We start from the raw sequence: 21,932 nt of genomic DNA, 5'->3' as shown, positions 1-21,932 counted from the left end.
AAGAAACCAAGGCCCTGAAAAAATGATTTGCTCAAGTCACTTTGCTACCTCAAGTAGGACAAAAGAAACCTCAGTGTTACCAGGTGTAATATGGATAAAGATCCAGCAAAGGAGAGAAGAATATTCAGACAGAAAGGAGGAAAAATTATGTAAACCTAGACAGTATCAAAAAAAAAAAAAAGAGTCATCAGCTGTATCAAAGGTTATTGAGAGATCATGAAAAACAAGGAATGAGAAAAAACCATTAGATGTGGCAATTAAGAAATCATTAGTAACTTTGGAGGGAGCAATTTCAAGTGAATGGTGAGTCTGGATGCCGGACTAAAAAGAGTTAAGACATTGTAGTTGTTTGTCTTTCCTTCTTGAAGAGGAGTTAGGAAGAAAGTGAAAGGAAAGGAAGTGGAAATATGGAATATATATAGTTTTTTCAAGGACTTTAGCAACAAAAGAGAGAAGAGAAGTAAGAGATAAACAGATAAGATAGATAATTCCAGGGTTTTTGATGAAAGATTTTATTTTTAACTATATAGGGAATTGGTCAGTATGTAGGGAATAAAGATTTATGAGAGAGTGGAGGACAATCTGTTGAAGAACATTGGATGAAATGGGATTACATATGTATATGGAGGAATTTACCTTACATAAGAGAAAAGTTGCCTCTTTACATGAAATAGATGTGGAAGAAATATTGTCAAAAGACATCTGGCTAATGTGAAATCAGGAAGAAGTAATATGTCGGTAATTTTTTTCAGTAAAATATAAGATAAGGTCATCAGCCATGAGGACTGGAGGCAGGAAGAGCAGCTGTGAGAGGTTTTAGGTGAAATGAACATTTAAAAAAAAACTATTTATTTATTTAATATTTTCCCCAGTTATATTCAAAAAACATTTTTTATATTTGTTTTTAAAATTTTTTAGTTCTGGTTCTCTTCTTTATCCCCACTCACAATTAAGAAACCACATGGAAGTTAAACAAGACATTTCTATAAAAGTCAAGTTGTGAAAGAAAACATAGATCTCCCATCCTAATGAAAACAAAAACTCTCAAGAAAAAATTAAGTTTAAAAAAAGAGAGATGGAAAGACAGAAAGAATGCTTCAATCTGTATTCACACACAATCAGTTCCTTCTCTGTGTATGGATAGGAGTTTTCATCATAAGTCCTTCAGTCATGGATAATTGTATTACTGAGAGTAGCAAAGTTATTTACAACTGGTCATCCAGGAACATTGCTATTATCTTGTCTATAGCACATTTCACTTTCCTTGAGTTCATGGAGTATTTTTTAAGGTTTTTTTTTTTTGAGAGCATCCTTCTCACCATTTTCCATAAAACAATAATATTCTATCACAAACATGCATCACAGTTTATTGAGCCATTCCCTGATTGATGGGCAAACCTTCAATTTAATTTTTCCCCTGAAAATAGAGCAGATATGAAACTTTTTTTACATATAGGTCATTTTACATTTTTTTCAATATCTTTTGGTGTTCATGTATAGGATTAGTGTTGTTAGGTCAACGAATATGCACGAATTTATAGTCTTTTGGGCACAGATCAAATATTTTGATCATTTATCAATTAGGGCATGGCTTATCTTTTTTATAAATTGGACTCAGTTCCTTCTATGTCTGAGAAATGAGGACTTACCAGAAAAACTGACCTTGAAATTCTTTTTATAATTATTTTGCTAACTTTATTCTCCCAAACCCATGTGTTCTCGCTCTTCTTTCACCCTGTTCCTTCTCAAAAGTATTTTGGTATTGACCACTCTTTTCCCCAATATTCCCTCTCTTTTATCACTTTCCCCCCTCCTATATCCCATTCTTCTCCTGTCCATTGTTAATTCCTGTTTTTAATAAGAATGAGTGTTAGATTTTATCAAATGCTTTTTCTGCACTTATTGAGGTAATCATATGATTTTTGTTAGTTTGGTTATAGATTTGGTCAATTATTCTAATAGTTTTCCTAATACTAAACCAGCTCTGCATTACTGGTATAAATCCTACTTGATTATGGTGTATTATCTTGGTGATAACTTGCTGTAATATCTTTGCTTAACATTTTATTTAAGAGTTTTGTATCAATATTCATTAGGAAAATTGGTGTATAACTTTCTTTCTCTATTTTCACCCTACCTAGTTTAGGTATCAGGACCATATCTGTGTTTTAAAGGAATTGGGTAGAGCTCCTTTTTTCCTTATTTAATAAAATAGTTTGCATAGTACTGGAATTGTGTTCTTCATATCTTTGATATTTATATGTAAATCCACCTGGAACTGGAGATATTTTATTAGGGAGTTGATTAATAGCTTGTTCAATTTCTTTTTCTACAATGGAACTATTTAAGTAATTTATTTTCTTCTTTATTTATTTGGGCAATGGATAGTTTAGTGTGGATTCACCCATTTCACTTAGATTATCAGTTTATTGGCATACATTTGGGGAAAAAACCTACCAATTATTCTAACTTCTTCATTGGTGGAAAGTTCAACCTCTTAATTTTTGATACTTACAATTTGATTTTCTTCTTTCCTTTTTCCTTTTTCTAGTCAAATTAACTAAAGGTTTGTCTCTTTTGGTAATTTTTTCCATAAAACTAACTGTTAGTTTTGTCTGAGCCCAGGGACTCAGACATTCATTCCATCTTCCACCACCATGGTGGATTGAACAGACTCGGGGAAGACAGGGGACTGAAGACTGGAGCAAAAGCTCCCAGACTTAGGGAGACTTCATGACAGAGACCATCAGGGTGATCCTCCTGCCTCCCCCACAAAAAACGAGACATATTCTGGAGGACCTCCAGAAAGCTGGTCTGGGCCCCAGGCAAGGAAATTAGACTGTGAAGAAAATGATAAAGAATTTGGACTTTATCCCTGGCTATTCTCAAGGTGATTATTCTGCTGAAATAAAGGCTGATCTAGAGACCTCCAAAAAACTAACCGGAACATTACAGATTCAAATTCTTTTTTTTTTTCCCGAGGCAATTGGGGTTAAATGACTTGCCCAGGGTCACACAATTGGGAAAAGTTAAGTGTCTGAGGCCAGATTTGAACTCAGATCCTCTTGACATCAGGGTTTGTGTTCTATCCGCTACAACATCCAGCTGCCTCTCAATTCTAATTCTTAAGGAATTATTTTTATACCTCCTTTCTCAATTAGCCAATTTGGCTTTTTAATGCATTTTTTCTCATTATATTTTTATATTTCCTTTTAGACTACTTGTAGAGGGCTGAAACTCTTGACTCAATGCACTGAGGTCAGGACAGCCGAGCACTTGAACTAACACTTTAGATGACAGCATTAAAAAAAAAATCTCAAAAAATTCTAAGCATGGAACAAGTGATGAAATGTAAGAAAGATACAATGAAAACTTTACTCTCAGATTTAAGAAATTTGATTTTATAAATACAAATTCTATTAGCATATGCTTAGAAAATGACCCTTCTCACAATCCTGTGCTGGCTTGATGATTGGTATATACAAAGGACTGTAGAAGGGACTAGGGAGGTTGAGTAAGACTAGCCAGAGTCACTTTGGCAGTAGATGAGGAAGAAGGAAGGTTGCGTAAATTCTGCTTCCATCCCCTTCACTTCTATCCCTAAGGACCAAGAATAAAGACTGAGGACTTTTGCTTATCCTGACTCTGGCTGATTCTATGGTATCCAGTGTGCTAACATGGTCATCTCAACTACTTTCAATTCTTTTCCTTAATTTTCTCCTTAAATTCTCCTATATTTTCAAAATCCTTTTTGAGTTCTTCCATGGCTTGAGGCTAATTTTTATTTTCTTTGGAAACTTTGGATGTAGGAATTTTGACTTTGTTATCATCTTTTGAATGTGTGTTCTCATGCTCCTTTTCATAATAGCTTTCAATGGTCAGAATCTTTTTCTGTTGTCTGCTCATTTTCCTAATCTATCACTCAGCTTTTAACTCTTTATTAAAATAGGGCTCTGGTTCCAGGGTGGAGGGTGCATTGTCCCAGGCTGTTTTTTCAGATTTCCTTCTAGAAACCTGACCACAAACCCTCTTTTCTGCCCTGAAGCAACATTTTAGGTGTGTCTTTGCCCCATCTGTAACTGTAAGATTTAATGTGCTAAAACAATCGAGTCCTGCTTTGGTAATGCAGGGGCCTGGACTGGGACTGGGGCTGCACTAGTGTGGCTTAGGCTGGGACTACATACTGAACTTCCACTCTGGTGCCACAGGCTCTCTCTGCTGACCTTCTAAATCCTCCCTGCTGTCCAAGTGCTGAGAAGTATAGGACCGTCTACATATTCAGAGTTCCCACTTTGCTGGATCTGGACCAGGGCTGAGTTTGGAGCTAGCTCAGCCTGCACCAGAACTGCACACGACTCCAAACCTGGTGCTACAGACCTTTTTTGTTGAACTTCTAAGTTGCCATCAACTGGAAAATGTTCTATTCTATCCTTTGGGGTGTTCTGATGCTCTAAAATTTGTTTAGAGTAATTATTTAAAGGAATTTGGAGTGGTCTGGGGAAAGGTTGGGTGAGTTCCTGCCCTTGCTTTGTTATCTTGACTCTGTCTCTTTGAATGAACAAGTTTTGAAAAGGTATTACTAAATGAAATAGTGAATGGATTAAGGAAGTTAAAAAAAATGCCTTTCTTCAGTAAGGATCCAGTTGAGATAATGTTTTAAAAAATCATTTAATGGATATAATAAGCAATGTATTATGATTTTCTCCAGCTTTGTTCAGCAATATATGAGTAGGAATGAAGACAGCAGATGGTGGGAGTCATACAAAGCTGTTTTGATGAGGCAAGTTCTACAATGAATACAGGATTAAGGAACTTGAAAACATGAAAGTGAAGCACTGAACTTATTCCCTAAGGAGGTTGAAATGGGGAAGCAAAGAAAGCTTAACTAGAGTAGTTGTGATGTCCTGGGAAAGAACTGAAGGGGGAAGAGACTGGAGTAGCCATGATTGCAAAGAACAGGATTTGGTCTTGTGAGGCAGAAGCAGAGGTATGATTACAATGTATTAGGACCAGATAAGAAATTCATGAACATTAAGTGAAACACTTATGGATGGTGGCGCAATGAAGAACATAATCACCTTTTTATTTATTTTTTAGTGATAAAAGAGTGGAAGAGTGAGAAATAATAAGTTGAAGACTCGGGAAGTTATTGTAATTTGAAAGAGCATCATTTTGTATATAGAAGTCCTCTCGTTTGAGGACAGAATTTTGAAGGCAAGAAGACTGTGACCCAAATACTGAACTTTTTGAGAAAGGAATAAAAAAATCCTGAAATTCTGTAGAGAACAAATATTTTAAAAAATCTTAATTAGAAGGTAAATATGGTTCGAATGCACCTCAAAGAAGCAGAAATTACTAAATGTGGTGGCAGAAAAAGGACCTGGAAGTAAAATTTGGGGCAAAAAGTAATCTTTCTGAGAAAAGAGAGAGAGAGAGAGAAAGAGAGAGAGAGAGAGAGAGAAATAGAGAGAGAGAGAGAGAGAATAAGAGAATGACAATGTGTGTAGGGAGGGGAGGGAATATGCAACCAGTCCTGAAAACATATGTTGTCAAAGTCCTTCACTTCTCAAAGAATACAAAAAGAGGGACCATGAAGGAAAAAGAAGTAAAATTAAATCCATTTTGTTCCTGTGGAGCAAATGTTCTAGTGAGTTCAGTGAAAGGATTTAGTACTTTTAGAATGGGAGGCAAAGGATGTGAGATGAGGTAATAAAGGAATCAGTGAAAATAAGAAAATAGGGATTGAACAATGGCAATCATGGCTTGTCCTTCAAAATCCTCCCTTTTTGACTCTCTTGCCTCCTTTTCCCTCCCCCCTTTCCTCCTCCTGATTTCTTTTTCCTTCCCTTGTTTTCCTATTCGTGTGTGTGTGTGTGTGTGTGTGTGTGCATGCAATTTTAAACTAATTATCTCTTTCCTCTCTCACCCCTAAATCCATCCTTCTACAACTTTCCTCATTTCTTTTGAGGACATTGCTATTCTTATAGTGACTTGGATTCACAACCATAAATCCATACTTAATTTCTGCTTGTTCCTTAAAAATACCTCCAATAATCTAATTTGCAGGTATTTTAGTTTTTTCCTATATTATATCTTTCATGTATTCCCTTTTCTTACTATTCATACAGCCATTAAACCCTCATCACTTCTTTTCTAGATTATCTTAATAAGCAATTAATTTTTCTTCTTGTTCTCATTCTTTCACTTTTTCCAACCTGTCTTCCACATTACTGTCAAGCCATATTTCTAAGGTATAGATTTGATCATATCACTTCCCTGTTCAACAATATTAAATGCATTCCTTGTTGTTGTTTAAAAGAGTACAAAATCCTGATTACCATTTAAAACAGATATAAATGGAGAGAATCATCTGCACTGAGAGAGAAGATTGTAGGGATTGATTGTGGATCATAACATATTAGTTTTACCTTTTTTGTTGTTGTTTGCTTGCATTTTGTTTTCGTTCTTATTTTTTTCCTTTTTGGACTGATTTTTTTGTATACAGCATAATAGTGGAAATATATATAGAAGAATTGCGCATGTTTAGCATATATTGGATTACTTGCCATTTAGGGGAAGGGGGAGGGGAAAGAGAGGGAGAAAATAAATTGGAACACAAGCTTTTGCAAGGGTGAATGTTGAAAGTTATCTATGTGTGTATTTTGAAAGTTAAAAGCTTTACAAAAAACCAGAGACATATTTCTATGTAACATTCTGAGAAATTTTCACCTTGAACTATCTAGGGATATTGATAACCTATTTGAAGTCATTCCTAAATTACTAACTAACTCTCATTTCCACCATACCATCTCCATTCTAATGATTCTGAAATTATGAGTGTCATTCAAACCTGTTTTTTTGTCCCTGCCCCTTTCTGTTGCCTACTCCCTAATCTACATCTCTTGGTCCTCAATGCCCCCTCTCTCTTCACCCCCAAAGTTACTCACTTCTTCCACTATGTTCTTGGGTTGCCTTCTCTATAAGTAATACACTTACTTTCATCTTCAACTTTTTCTTTTCTGGCATATTTTTCTCTGATATTCGTAAAATCTGCCTCTCTCCTAATGACAACTTTCATGGCTAGCTTTTTCAGAATTGGTTCTACTTTCAGAAGGAAAAATACATACACAAAGACAGTTGTATGTTTCACTCCAGAAGGGAAGAAGAGAGATAGAGAAGAGGGAGAAGAGAGGATTGGAGGGAGGGTAGGGTAAGAGAAGAATTAGTTCTTAGAAAAGAAATGCTGAACAAATAACACTACAAACATTCTTGATTTAGAGTTGGTGCTCATACTGGTCTCCCTTCTTGAAATGCTCTTTCCTTCTCCCTTACAAGCCAAATAATTTGTCTCTGAGGGTTGGGTGTATGGCACTTTCCTCTCCCATTCCCCTCACCAGTTTTTTTGTTTTTTTGTCTTTTTCTCACTCTGTTAGACACAATCATATTATGCTTCATAACCCCCATTCATGTTTACTATTGGTTCTTCAGCTTCACTGTTTGGTGAAATAACTATATCTTAAGTTCACTGAGCTAATGAGAAGAACAAACTAGATAGGGAAATAGAAGTTCTGAGCTCAAGTCTTGACTCATATCTCCTAGCTGTTAATGTAAGAAAATGTAAGCTTATAATTAGCAGAGCACCTAGCTCAGGGCTTTATATATAGCAAAACTATGGGATAAAAAATGGACTAAGTTACTTGCTCAAGAATAGGTAAAGAAAGTCAGGCCTAAAGAACAAGTCTCTTGTCATCACTTCATACACTTTCCTTCATTTTTTACTGTCTCACGATGCATCCTTCCTATGTGGAATGAAAGTGTCAATTTGACACAGATATCTACTTATCTATATACATGTTGTACCTTTTTTCCAATCTTAAGAAAGATATGAGGTCCTTGAAAACAGGACCATTTTCATTTTTTGTCTTCACAACCCCAACAATTAGCATAATACCTTGCAAATATTATATGAATGGTAAATTTTTAACTTGATTTCAACTAATCTGAATTAAATACTCAAAAGCATGCAGTGATATAAAATAATTGAGTTTTACCTGAAGTTTAGAACACTTTAGTTTAGTACTTGAACAAAGTAACTTTTTAAAAACTTAAGTTTCTCAGTTTTCAGAAAACTACCCCCAGTTCCGATCAAAGAGAAGAAAATAATATATTTTTGTTGAGAATTCTTGTTTTTTTCCCCACAGATGCTTTAGGTGGGAGGCACTTACCTTCCAAATGGGAGGAGATGGGCTCTTGGTAGGAGAGTATAGCCTCTTTGTTGTTATACACAAAACCCATTTGCCAGTTCTGAACTTTAGCAAGTAAATACCATGTATTTAGTGTAGTGGTTTTTACTTACTGCCTCCTGAGAAAAGCAGTTCCAACATCCCACTTTGTGCTCTGCCTTTTTTTTTTCCTAACATGGCCAGTCCAGGCTATGCAGGTAAGAGAGGAGATGTTGACAAAGTGAGCTGTTTAAAGCTTCCTGGAGCCAGAGTACACGCAGATGGACATTAGGAAAATATTAGGAAAAGGACATTTTTCAGAAGCAATAAAATGTTCCATTATGGATTCTGCTCTTTACAATTCTCTTTTAATGATTGCAACAACCCTTGGATCATAAAATAGGTGAAAAGAGTTGTTTATTCAGCAAAGTGCACACTATTAAAGAAACTAAAGGCAGTGCAATATTCTTCTATACATGTTCAAAACAAGATCATGGAGGTTCTCTCAATATGCAAAGAAATGTACATTGGAAGACTCTCTCAGCTATCCTCATTCTGTGCTTTTTTCAGTGTGCAGTGGTCAAATTCAAACTTCCTCCCTAGACACTAGATCCAACACCAAGTTCTAAGGGTTTGGTGGATGAATCTTAAGTCAATAGTGCATGGAAAACTATGTATGTGCATCCTAGAGAGCAGGAAGTGATCAATAAAATTCCATTCTTCTGGCTGTCATCTTATACTCTCTATCCAGATGAATGTTATATATTCCAAAAGATCTTTTTGGAGACTATTGTTCATCTGAATTGAGTTGTTTCCATGAGTTAGCTCAGTGCTAGCCAACTCCTAAACCAAATGCTTCATAATTGGGACATACTTTCACCGCCCTTGAGATTTGATCTGAATATAGAGAATTCAGGGTTAATGCTGAAGAAGAGCTTGTGATTCACCGGAAAGCAAAAATAGCAAAAGAAAGATGAAAGAAATAAGAACAGGAACAAGAAAAGGGAGAGGCAGAGTGAACTTTAGAAGAAAAGATATACATGGGAAGGGGAAATGGAGAAGCTACAAATCCCTCACATATATCCTTTCAAGTTTGAGAAATACATCAAGAAAACTTTCTCCACAAGTGAAAGAGCTGCCAACAGCATTTTCTGGACAAAAGTTCTCAAGAAGCCTAACTCTAAAGATGTTCAAAAGATCCAACTAATGAGGTGCTTGCTGCTTCTTCCTCAGCCACCTCCACCACTGTCACACCCCTATCCTCACCTAGGCTCTCATCTATCCTGTGTTAGGAATAGAAAAGTAGAATCTCAGAGTGAGAAGAATCATTTTTTTATTATAATCTGTACCTAAATAACTCCATACTTGTTTGGACATGACCAATTTGGAGATTTTTTTTTATTAATTATATTTGTTAAAAAAATTTTTTTTGTCTGTTTTTCAGTAGAAGTTGAGAAATAGAAAGAGAAAACAAATATTTAATGTTAAAAATAAATAGTTATACAAGAAGTAGATATCTATTTGATAACCCCTGTTGCTGGGGAACTACATCCTGTGGAAGCCAATTCTACTTTGGGGCACTTTTAATTGTTAAGCTTTTCTTTACATTGAGACAAAATCTGTCTCTTTGTATTTCCCATTGTTTTCTATTAGTTCAGTTCTGTCAGTAGTTAAGATTAATCTATCTTCCACAAATCAGGCTTTCAAGTACGTAAGTACAGATATTCATTCTACTTCTATCCTTTGCCAACAAGTCAGGCAGTCAAAAGTAATTGTTAAACATCTGGTTATGTTCCAGGCTCTCTGCAAGGTACTGTAAAAGGCAAAAAAGAAAGAAAAGAAAGAGAAAGGGAGAAAGAAATAGAGAAAAGGAGAAAGAAAAAGATAAAGAAAGAAAGAGAGAGAGAGAGAAAAAAAAGGAAGGAAGGAAGGAAGGAAGGAAAAAGAAAAGGAAAGGAAAGGGAAAGAAAGAGAAAAAAGGAGAAAAAAGAGAATGAAAGAAAGAAGGAAAGAAAGAATAAAGGAAAGATGTGCTAAGTCTTTTAAAAATATTTACTTTGGACTTCCGGTTAAGATGGAGGAGAGGAGGCACACAGCTGCATAAGCTCTCACTATCCATTTCATTACAAGCCTCTGAATTAATGCTTGACTGAAAAAAACCCACAAATAGTTACCAAGAGAAGCCATCCTTGAGATTCGCCAAGAAAGGTCTGTCTTTACTGGAGGGCTGGGACGGTTTTAGATCGGGCGCAGGCGGCGGGCAGCGGCAGTGAGAGCACGGGAGCAGACTGGAGAGGGGGTGGGGAGTGATCGCAGCCGTCTCTGCGGGGAGAGCTTCGCTACAGGTTTGGATACTTTGCTCCGGGAGCAAGTCAGCAGCCCAGCAGAGAAGCTAAAAACACTGGAGGTGAAGAATACAACCCCAAACAGCTGGAGTCTCTCCGGACCTGGCCGCCCCCCCCCCCCCCCCACAGTGACTCAGCACTCTCTGGGATCTCAGAGCACAGGCGCACACAGTCCTACTAGTGCCTCACTGCTGCCCCCCGCAGTCTGTAGAGGAAGCTCGGTAACACACCCAGCCCCTCCCCCAAAGAAAGACTCCAGTTTTTTCTGTTTTTCTTTGCTAGTTTGTCTCTGATTATTAGACAGACTGAGCAAGAAACTGAAGAGGACTTTAACCCTTGACAGCTTCTATACAGATAGAGAGCAGACTCTAAATCCTGAGGAGACTAAAAACAGACAGTCCCCAGGTGAATCCCCAAAGGAGGAGATCATCTGTTCCTCAGCACAGATGAACCTCATAGAAGTGATTAAAAAGGCTCTCACAAGGGAGCTAGAAGAAAAATGGGGAAAGCAGAGTGAGGCTTGGGAAAAGGAGAGGGAGGCTTGGGAAAAGAGCCTGGAGAAGTCAGTTAAAGAGAGAGTGGATAAAGAAATAAAATCCTTGAAAAATAGGAATAGTGAACTGGAAACAGAAAGCAGCTCTCTAAAAAACAAAATTGGAGGAATGGAAAAAAATTCCACAGAACAAAAGAACTTAATGGGACAATTAGAAAAAGATTTTAAAAAAGTGAGTGAAGAAAATACTTCACTGAAAATCAGAATTGAACAATTGGAATTGAATGACTCAAGGACACAAGAAGAATCAGTCAAGCAAATCCAAAAAAATCAAACAATGGAAAAGAATGTGAAATACCTTCTGGGGAAGACAACAGACCTGGAAAACAGATCCAGGAGAGACAATCTGAGAATCATTGGACTCCCAGAAAAACATGATGAAAAAAAGAGCCTGGACACTATTTTCCAGGAAATTATCAAAGAGAACTGCCCAGAAGTCATAGGAACAGAGGAAAAAATAAACATTGAAAGGATTCATCGATCACCCACTGAAAGGGATCCTAAAATCAAAACACCAAGGAATATAGTGGCCAAATGCCAGAACCCTCAGACGAAGGAAAAAATATTGCAAGCGGCTAGAAAAACCCAATTCAAGTATCAAGGAGCCACAATAAGGATCACCCAGGATCTGGCAGCATCCACATTAAAAGATCGAAGGGCCTGGAATATGATATTCCGAAAGGCTAAGGAACTTGGTATGCAACCAAAAATAACTTACCCAGCGAGAATGAGCATCTTTTTCCAGGGAAGAAGATGGACATTCAACGAAGTAAGCGAATTTCACCTATTTTTGATGAAAAAGCCAGAACTTAACAAAAAGTTTGATCTACAAATATAGAACTCAAGAGAAATCTAAAAAGGTAAAGATTAATCTTGGGAACTATATTTCGGCTATATAGCTGTATAAAGAATACATGTATACCTTGTTCTAGAAACTGATGTGGAAAGGACATTGTACCAGAAAAAGGGTAAAGTGAGGATAGTACATCTCATGAAGAGGCATAGGAAAGTTATTATAGCTGAGAGAAAGAATGGAGGGGGATGAATATAGTGGGTATCTTACTGCCTTCAGAATTGGCTTTAAGTGAAAAATCTTAAGACATATTCAATCTATGGTGAAACTTCTCCCACCTCATTAAAAAGTGAGAAGGGAAAAGTGAAAAGGGAAGGAATAAGCTAAGTGGAAGGGAATACGGAAAGTGGGAGGGAAAGGCGTAAGATAGGGGGAGGAACTCTAAGGCGGGGGGAGGGATACTAAAAAGGGAAGACTGTGAAAAGCAAGTGGTGCTCACAAGCTTAATACCGGGAAGGGGGGGAAAGGGGAAAGAAGGGAGAAAATCATAAACCGGGGTTAACAAGATGGCAAGTAATACAGAATTGGTCATTCTAACCATAAATGTGAACGGGGTAAACTCCCCCATAAAGAGGAAGTGGTTAGCAGAATGGATTAAAAGCCAGAATCCTACAATATGTTGTTTACAGGAAACACACCTGAAGCGGGGAGATACATGCAGGTTAAAGGTAAAAGGCTGGAGCAAAATCTACTATGCTTCAGGTGAAGTCAAAAAAGCAGGGGTAGCCATCCTGATCTCAGATCAAGCTAAAGCAAAAATTGATCTAATTAAAAGAGATAAGGAAGGGCACTATATCTTGCTAAAGGGTAGCATGGATAATGAAGCAATATCTATATTAAACATATATGCACCAAATGGGGTAGCATCTAAATTCTTAAAAGAGAAACTAAGAGAGCTGCAAGAAGAAATAGACAGTAAAACTATAATAGTGGGAGATCTTAACCTTGCACTCTCAGAATTAGATAAATCAAACCACAAAATAAATAAGAAAGAAGTCAAAGAGGTAAATAGAATACTAGAAAAGTTAGATATGATAGATCTCTGGAGAAAATGTAATGGAGACAGAAAGGAATACACTGTCTTTTCAGCAGTTCATGGAACCTATACAAAAATTGACCATATATTAGGACATAAAAACCTCAAACTCAAATGCAGTAAGGCAGAAATAGTAAATGCATCCTTTTCAGACCACGATGCAATGAAAATTACATTCAACAAAAAGCCAGGGGGAAGTAGACCAAAAAATAATTGGAAACTAAATAATCTCATACTAAAGAATGATTGGGTGAAACAGCAAATCATAGACATAATTAATAACTTCACCCAAGAAAATGATAATAATGAGACATCATACCAAAATGTATGGGATGCAGCCAAAGCGGTAATAAGGGGAAATTTCATATCTCTAGAGGTCTATTTGTATAAAATAGAGAAAGAGAAGGTCAATGAATTGGGCTTGCAACTAAAAATGCTAGAAAAGGAACAAATTAAAAACCCCCAGTCAAACACTAAACTTGAAATTCTAAAAATAAAAGGAGAGATCAATAAAATTGAAAGTAAAAAAACTATTGAATTAATAAAACTAAGAGTTGGTTCTATGAAAAAACCAACAAAATAGACAAACCCTTAGTAAATCTGATTAAAAAAAGGAAAGAGGAAAATCAAATTGTTAGTCTTAAAAATGAAAAGGGAGAACTCGCCACTAACGAAGAGGAAATTAGAGCAATAATTAGGAGTTACTTTGCCCAACTTTATGCCAATAAATTCGACAACTTAAATGAAATAGAAAAATACCTCCAAAAATATAGCTTGCCCAAACTAACAGAGGAAGAAGTAAATATCCTAACCAGTCCCATCTCAGAAAAAGAAATAGAACAAACTATCAATCAACTCCCTAAGAAAAAATCCCCAGGACCAGATGGATTTACATGTGAATTCTACCAAACATTTAAAGAACAATTAACTCCAATGCTAAATAAACTATTTGAAAAAATAGGGATTGAAGGAGTCCTACCAAACTCCTTTTATGACACAGACATGGTATTGATACCTAAACCAGATAGGCTGAAAACAGAGAAAGAAAATTATAGACCAATCTCCCTAATGAATATTGATGCTAAAATCTTAAATAAAATATTAGCAAAAAGATTACAGAAAATCATCCCCAGGATAATACACTATGACCAAGTAGGATTTATACCAGGAATGCAGGGCTGGTTCAATATTAGGAAAACTATTAGCATAATTGACTATATCAATAACCAAACAAACAAAAACCATATGATCATCTCAATAGATGCAGAAAAAGCATTTGATAAAATCCAACATCCATTCCTAATAAAAACACTTGAGAGCATAGGAATAAATGGACTTTTCCTTAAAATAGTCAGGAGCATATATTTAAAACCATCAGTAAGCATCATATGCAATGGGGAAAAACTGGAACCTTTCCCAGTAAGATCTGGAGTGAAGCAAGGTTGCCCACTATCACCATTATTATTTAATATCGTATTAGAAACACTAGCCTCGGTAATAAGAGTCGAGAAAGAGATTAAAGGAATTAGAGTAGGCAATGAGGAAACCAAACTATCACTCTTTGCAGATGATATGATGGTATACCTAGAGAACCCCAGAGATTCTACTCAAAAGCTATTAGAAATAATTCATAATTTTAGCAAAGTAGCTGGCTACAAAATAAACCCCTATAAATCCTCAGCATTTTTATACATCACCAACAAAACCCAACAGCAAGAGATACAAAGAGAAATTCCATTCAGAATAACTGTTGATACCATAAAATATTTGGGAATCTATCTACCAAATGAAAGTCAGGAATTATATGGGCAAAATTATAAAAAAGTCTCCACACAAATAAAGTCAGACTTAAATAATTGGAAAAATATTAAATGCTCTTGGATCGGCCAAGCGAACATAATAAAGATGACAATACTCCCTAAACTAATCTATTTATTTAGTGCTATACCAATCAGACTTCCAAGAAAATATTTTAATGATCTAGAAAAAATAACAACAAAATTCATATGGAACAATAAAAAGTCGAGAATCTCAAGGGAATTAATGAAAAAAAAATCAAATGAAGGTGGCCTAGCTGTACCTGATCTAAAATTATATTATAAAGCAGCAGTCACCAAAACCATTTGGTATTGGCTAAGAAATAGATTAGTGGATCAGTGGAAAAGGTTAGGTTCACAAGACAGAATAGTCAACTATAGCAATCTAGTGTTTACAAACCCAAAGCCCCTAACTTCTGGGATAAGAATTCATTATTTGATAAAAACTGCTGGGATAACTGGAAATTAGTATGGCAGAAATTAGGCATGGACCCACACTTAACACCATATACCAAGATAAGATCAAAATGGGTCCATGACCTAGGCATAAAGAACGAGATTATAAATAAATTAGAGGAACATAGGATAGTTTATCTCTCAGACTTGTGGAGGAGAAAGAAATTTGTGATCAAAGATGAACTAGAGACCATTACTGATCACAAAATAGAAAATTTTGATTACATCAAAGTAAAAAGCCTTGGTACAAACAAAACTAATGCAAACAAGATTAGAAGGGAAGCAACACACTGGGAAAACATCTTCACAGTTAAAGGTTCTGATAAAGGCCTCATTTCCAAAATATATAGAGAACTGACTCAAATTTATAAGAAATCAAGCCATTCTCCAATTGATAAATGGTCAAAGGATATGAACAGACAATTTTCAGAGGATGAAATTGAAACTATTACCACTCATATGAAAGTGTTCTAAATCATTATTGATCAGAGAAATGCAAATTAAGACAACTCTGAGATACCACTACACACCTGTCAGATTGTCTAAGATGACAGGAAAAAAATAATGATGAATGTTGGAGGGGATGCGGGAAAACTGGGACACTAATGCATTGTTGGTGGAGTTATGAACAAATCCAACCATTCTGGAGAACAATCTGGAATTATGCCCAAAAAATTATCAAATTGTGCATACCCTTTGATCCAGCAGTGTTTCTATTGGGCTTATATCCCAAAGAAATACTAAAGAAGGGAAAGGGACCTGTATGTGCCAAAATGTTTGTAGCAGCCCTATTTGTAGTGGCTAGAAACTGGAAAATGAATGGATGCCCATCAATTGGAGAATGGCTGGGTAAATTGTGGTATATGAATGTTATGGAATATTATTGTTCTGTAAGAAATGACCAGCGGGATGAATACAGAGAGGACTGGCGAGACTTACATGAACTGATGCTAAGTGAAATGAGCAGAACCAGGAGATCATTATATACTTCGACAATGATATTTTATGAGGACATATTTTGATGGAAGTGGATTTCTTTGACAAAGAGACCTAACTGAGTTTCAATTGATAAATGACGGACAGAAGCAGCTACACCCAAAGAAAGAACACTGGGAAACGAATGTGAACTATCTGCATTTTTGTTTTTCTTCCCGGGTTATTTATACCTTCTGAATCCAATTCTCCCTGTGCAACAAGAGAACTGTTCGGTTCTGCAAACATATATTGTATCTAGGATATACTGCAACATATCCAACATATATAGGACTGCTTGCCATCTAGGGGAGGGGCTGGAGGGAGGGAGGGGAAAAATCGGAACAGAAACGAGTGCAAGGGATAATGTTGTAAAAAAATTACCCTGGCATGGATTCTGTCAATATAAAGTAATTATTAAATAAAAATAAAAATTAAATTAAATTAAAAAAAATATTTACTTTGAAAATGGCAGTGAAAGAAAGAGTAAGACATAAGAAATCTAGAAAAGCATGAGAAGGCCAGCCTATGAAAGACTTTAAATGTCAAGAAGACTTTATATTATGATATGTGATATCATATGTGATATGAACATAATATGGAGCTCCTAGAGAATATTGAGTAATAAACTAATCTATATTTAGGATGATAGCTTTAACATCTGAATGGGGAGGATTAACTAGAATGAGAGTGACTTGAGGAAGGGAGACCAAACAGAAGGCTAAGTATTTGTCCAAGCATGAGGGTATAAGGACCTTCATGAGGGTAGTAATAGTGTAATAGAAGGAAGCATGTCTAAGAGATGTTTTAAAGATAAAATAGGCCTGCCATGGCAAGAGATTGGGTATGGGAAAGGGGTAAAAGTAAAATGTAGATGAAGACACCTCGGTTACCAGCCTGCATGACTTGGAAAATAGTGATTCTCTCTACAATCATAAGAAATATATTAAGAGAGGAAGGATTGAGAGAGAAAGGCAGTGAGTTCAGTTTTAGACATGTTAGCTTTTTAAGTTCCTCTGGAACATCTATTTAAAATATCTACTGATCAATCAGAGATGTGAGACCTGAGAGAGAATTTAGAACTGTCTAAATAAATCTGAACCAGACTACAAAGAATTAAAAAGAGTATGAGAGAAAAAAAAACAATAGATCATTGTGCATGGCAACAGCAATATCATAGGACAATCAATTCTGATGGATGTGACTCTTCCAACAATAATATGACTGATGCCAGTTACAGTGATATTGTGATGGGGAGAGCCATCTGCACCCAGAGAGAAGACTACATAGCATTTTCACTCTTTTTGTTGCTATTAGCTTGCATTTTGTTTTCTTTCTCATTTTCTTTCCTTTTTGATTTGATGTTTCTAATGCAGCAAGATAATTGTATAAATATGTTTACATATATTGGATTTAATGTATATTTTAACATGTATAACATATATTGGACTGCTTGCCATCTAGGGGAGGGGGTGAGATAAAAGGGGGAAATTTGGACACAAGGTTATACAAGGCTTAATGTTGAAAAATTATCCATCCTTATGTTTTGAAAATAAAAAAAAATTAATAAAAAAGAACATTGAAAAAAATAATAATTTTTTTTAAAAAAATAGTTAACAATGGAATATAGTCTTCTCAACCAATTTAGCCACAAAATGGAAGTAAAATATAGGAAAATACTTAATTGGGATGGAGGGATCAAGTAAGGGCTTTTTGAGAATAGGGGTGAGATGTGACCACTTTTTCTGGCAATAAGGAAGCAGCTAAAAAAAAGAACAAATATAAGTGAGAAAGTGAGGATGGCAGCAGGAAGAAATCTACTGGAGAATATGAGATAGAATGGATTGCTTATTCTTGTAGAGGGGTTTGCTTTGCCAGCAAGGATCCTCTCTTCATGTGAAACAAGGAGAAAGAAAGAGTAGCAAAAGTCATCGGAATTATTACAAAATTCAAGGAAAGGAGAATATGGAGTTCTCTATGAATGGCCTCAATTTTTCTAGGAAATGTAAGAGAAGTTTCTTACTTAAGAGGGTGGTGTGATGGAAAACGGAGAGGGATTTGTGGAGAGGTGAAAGTGTTTGGAGAAGAAGAATGGGATAATTGTGAATTGGTTATAACACATTATTTAGCAATTTATAATTAATAAAAGTGAACAGATAAGGGAAATAAAAACAAGTTTGTTTTCCTACAGTCAGAGCCCAGTTGAAATCATATACATAAATTTGCAGTGGACTCTCAGTAATCAGTTTTGTGTTTTTCATCAGCTTATTTAGCAGCACATAAATAGGAGCAAAGATAGTGGTAATAATCCATGGCTGATACTTAACAGGACAAGATGTTCAATAGGTTAAGGATTTTTAAAAATTTAATAGTGTGAACAAATTCTTCAAGGAGTCAAGATAGGGAGAGTGTAACTAGTTCAAGGGTGACATATTGGGAAATACATGAGAGTTGGAGCCATTGGATAACAGGAAAGGATTTGGAGTTGCAAGTCACAGAGAGAAATAGAATGACAATAGATTATGATAATAAAAAGAAATTTAGAGTGTGTGGACGTAGATGTGGAACACGTATGTGTGATGACATCAAAGGCATAGGTATCTCCATGTGTAGCTGAAATGATCTATGAGGAGATCAAGAGACATGAGTAAGTTGCAGAATTGAGAGAGTATCAAAAACAGTTAAAAATTCATTAATGTGAGGATAGGAGTTAAGGGGTGGAAGTGGGGCAGAGGAGAAAAAAAACTGAATCAGCAACCAAATTCATTGTGGAAAGAAGGAAAGTGTCCTGGAGATATCAGCTATCAGAATTGGATGATGAATATGTACTGAGTGAACCACAGAGGTAAGGTTACTCCATGATAGAGGGAGAGTTTCAAAATAGCAATTGGGAATAAGGGATATTCCCAATCATCTTTACTATTGAGTGGGAAGTGGAGTATAAGTGAAAGTAAAACCAGTTCTGGAAGCCATAGCTACTCATAAGAAGGGTGTCAGATTTTAGTGAGTATCAAAGATAAAATATGTCAAAAAGGAAACCATTAAATATGAAAGTAAGTCTTTCCACTTACTCTCCATTTTCCACACAGTGGAAGAAGTGAGTAGGTTGGTTGGGAAGGGGGAAGAGGGAATAGGGGGAATTGAGGACAAAAAGAAGGAAATTAGGAATTAGGCAGTAGAGGTAGGGGAGGGATCAGAGAATGGGTTTGAACAATCATCATGGTTTCAGAATCACTGGAATGGGGATGGTATGGTAGAGGTAGTAGTTTACTAACAATTTAGGAATCATCCTTAAGTAGTCAGTCTCAAGATGGAGATCCTTGGGAATGTTAGTAGAAATATGTCTAATAATCTGTAATGAAGAGAAAAGAAGGAAAATTCTGAATGACAAACAGGGATAAGCTTAGTAGAAATATGTCTAATAATCTGTAATGAAGAGAAAAGAAGGAAAATTCTGAATGACAAACAGGGATAAGCATAAACAGGGACCTGAATATGAGAATATGTTTGAATCTCATATTCCTCCTTTCTTCTTCATGTAAAACATCTCTAGTTCCTTTACTGATCCTTACATGGCATAGTCTACAAGTCTCCTACCATAATTTTATCTTTTTCTGTATATATTTTATAGATTATAATCTTCTGTATAGATTTTATAGATATCTATAAAGATATAGATATGCTTCCTAAAATAGTGTTCACAAAACTGAACAATGCAGAATTTAATATGGTGATCGCTTCAATTATTCAGAATATTCTTGAAATTAATAAAGCCTAAGATTTCATTAGTCTTTCTGTCTACTATGCCATATTGTTGACACAACAAACTTGAATTCACATTAAATTTTTAGTTTTTTTCACATGAATTGATGCAAAGCCATCTCGGTAGATTTTGCAAACTTGAGTTTTGATTACCAGACATATTCCTATTATATTTCTTTTTTATATTTAGAATCTCATATTAGCTGGCCAAGATCTTTCTAGAAATTAATCTAATCCAGTTTATAATTTATCCTGCCCAGATTTTATATTATTTATAATTTTTATGAACACGGCTTCTATACCTCAAGGAAAGAAGGAAACTGCCCAGGAGATATCAGCTACCAGAATTTGGACTGGATGATGAATATGGACTGAGTTCCATACCCATGCACTGACAAAAAAAAAATAATACAATAGGTCTGGGGTCAGATATTTGTTGAATTTTTCAATCAATTAATCATTAGAAAAACAATAAGCAACCAAAATTCCAAATGACTCCTGATGAAACCTGCTACCCACTTCCTAATAGAGAAGTGATGGATTAAGGATATAGACTGAGACATATTTCTTTGGACATGGCCATTGAGAGAATTTTTCTTGCATGACTATGCATATATTACAAGTGTTTTTTTTTTCTTTTTTCTTTTTCCAGTGGTGGGGTTGGAAAAGAAAGAAGATAGGTTTTCATTAACTGAAAAAAAGTTGAAAAATCCATCATTCATTACTATTTACAATGGGTCACTTAATTTTTAATCAGTTATATCCTGGCTCTTTTAGCTATATGTCACTATATTTTGTCTTGAAGGACTCAGAAAACAATTTTGTCACATGTTTTGCAGTAATCTAGGCATACCAAATCTATGAAATTTCTATGCTCTACCACTCTAGTAATCCCATCAAAAAAGAGAAAAGAAAATGAGATCATTCTGGCAGGAAATATACTTGATGAATTCATGTTGGCTCTCAGTGATTGCTATTTTTAAAGACTTACAAGCCATTATTTTGGTAACAGAGTCTAGTATTTCTCTAAAAATTTAAATCAGACTCATAATCCTAAAACTTGAAAAATCAAGCTGAATTTCTTTTCTAAAATTGGGGTGGCTTTTACCCATTTGCAATCCATGAATTTCCAAAGACTACTGACAAAAAGCCATCATTTGCAAATACATTTTTTAATGGTAGATAAAGTACTAGGGCACTGTATTTCAAGTTATGAAGACTTGGTTCAGATATTACTTCTGATACATTAGCTTATAAGTTGTCTGTAAAAGGCAATTAATTTATCTGAAGATCATTTATATCATATAGAAAAATAATACCTGGAAAAACCACTTTATAGGAAAATTACAAACTTAAAAAAACATAATATAGGCAAAGTACTTTTAAAATTAGGAACTGTTATATAAATATCAACTACTTTTTTTTCTGTTTATCATCCTAACCAGATAAACCTGAAGACTTTAATTTATTAAAATAATTAAAGGACTCTCCTGCCATCTTATCATTTTTTCATTTATCTTAGCTTTTAATTCATTGCAGACACTTTTGTTTTAAACTTACCAAGACAAACATTGTCATCTCTGTTGAAAAAAAAAAGAAGAAAAAATAAGATGAGAAGATTTTTCTTCTCCTTTCCATATTTTACCATTGTCCTATTTATTCATCCAAGAAGCAGTCCTATTTTTGCTTTGATTTTCCTCATGATTTCCTTAGAATTTATCAAAATCTTCAGCTTATTCTAAGCGTTAGTGACTTGGGCACTATATTCCTCCAAGATCATGTGTCCTATTCTCCTACCTTTTGATTTCACCTTCAGTTAGTTACCTGTCATAGCTATAACTTCTGAACATGAATTTTTTAAATCTGTTAATACTGCAATCCCTGCACATTTTTATTAGTCTCTCCCATACTTTCTA

This window comes from Antechinus flavipes, chromosome 2 (assembly GCF_016432865.1).
Source record: "Antechinus flavipes isolate AdamAnt ecotype Samford, QLD, Australia chromosome 2, AdamAnt_v2, whole genome shotgun sequence".
Taxonomy (NCBI): Eukaryota; Metazoa; Chordata; class Mammalia; order Dasyuromorphia; family Dasyuridae; genus Antechinus; species Antechinus flavipes.
This window is presented reverse-complemented; position numbering follows the sequence as displayed.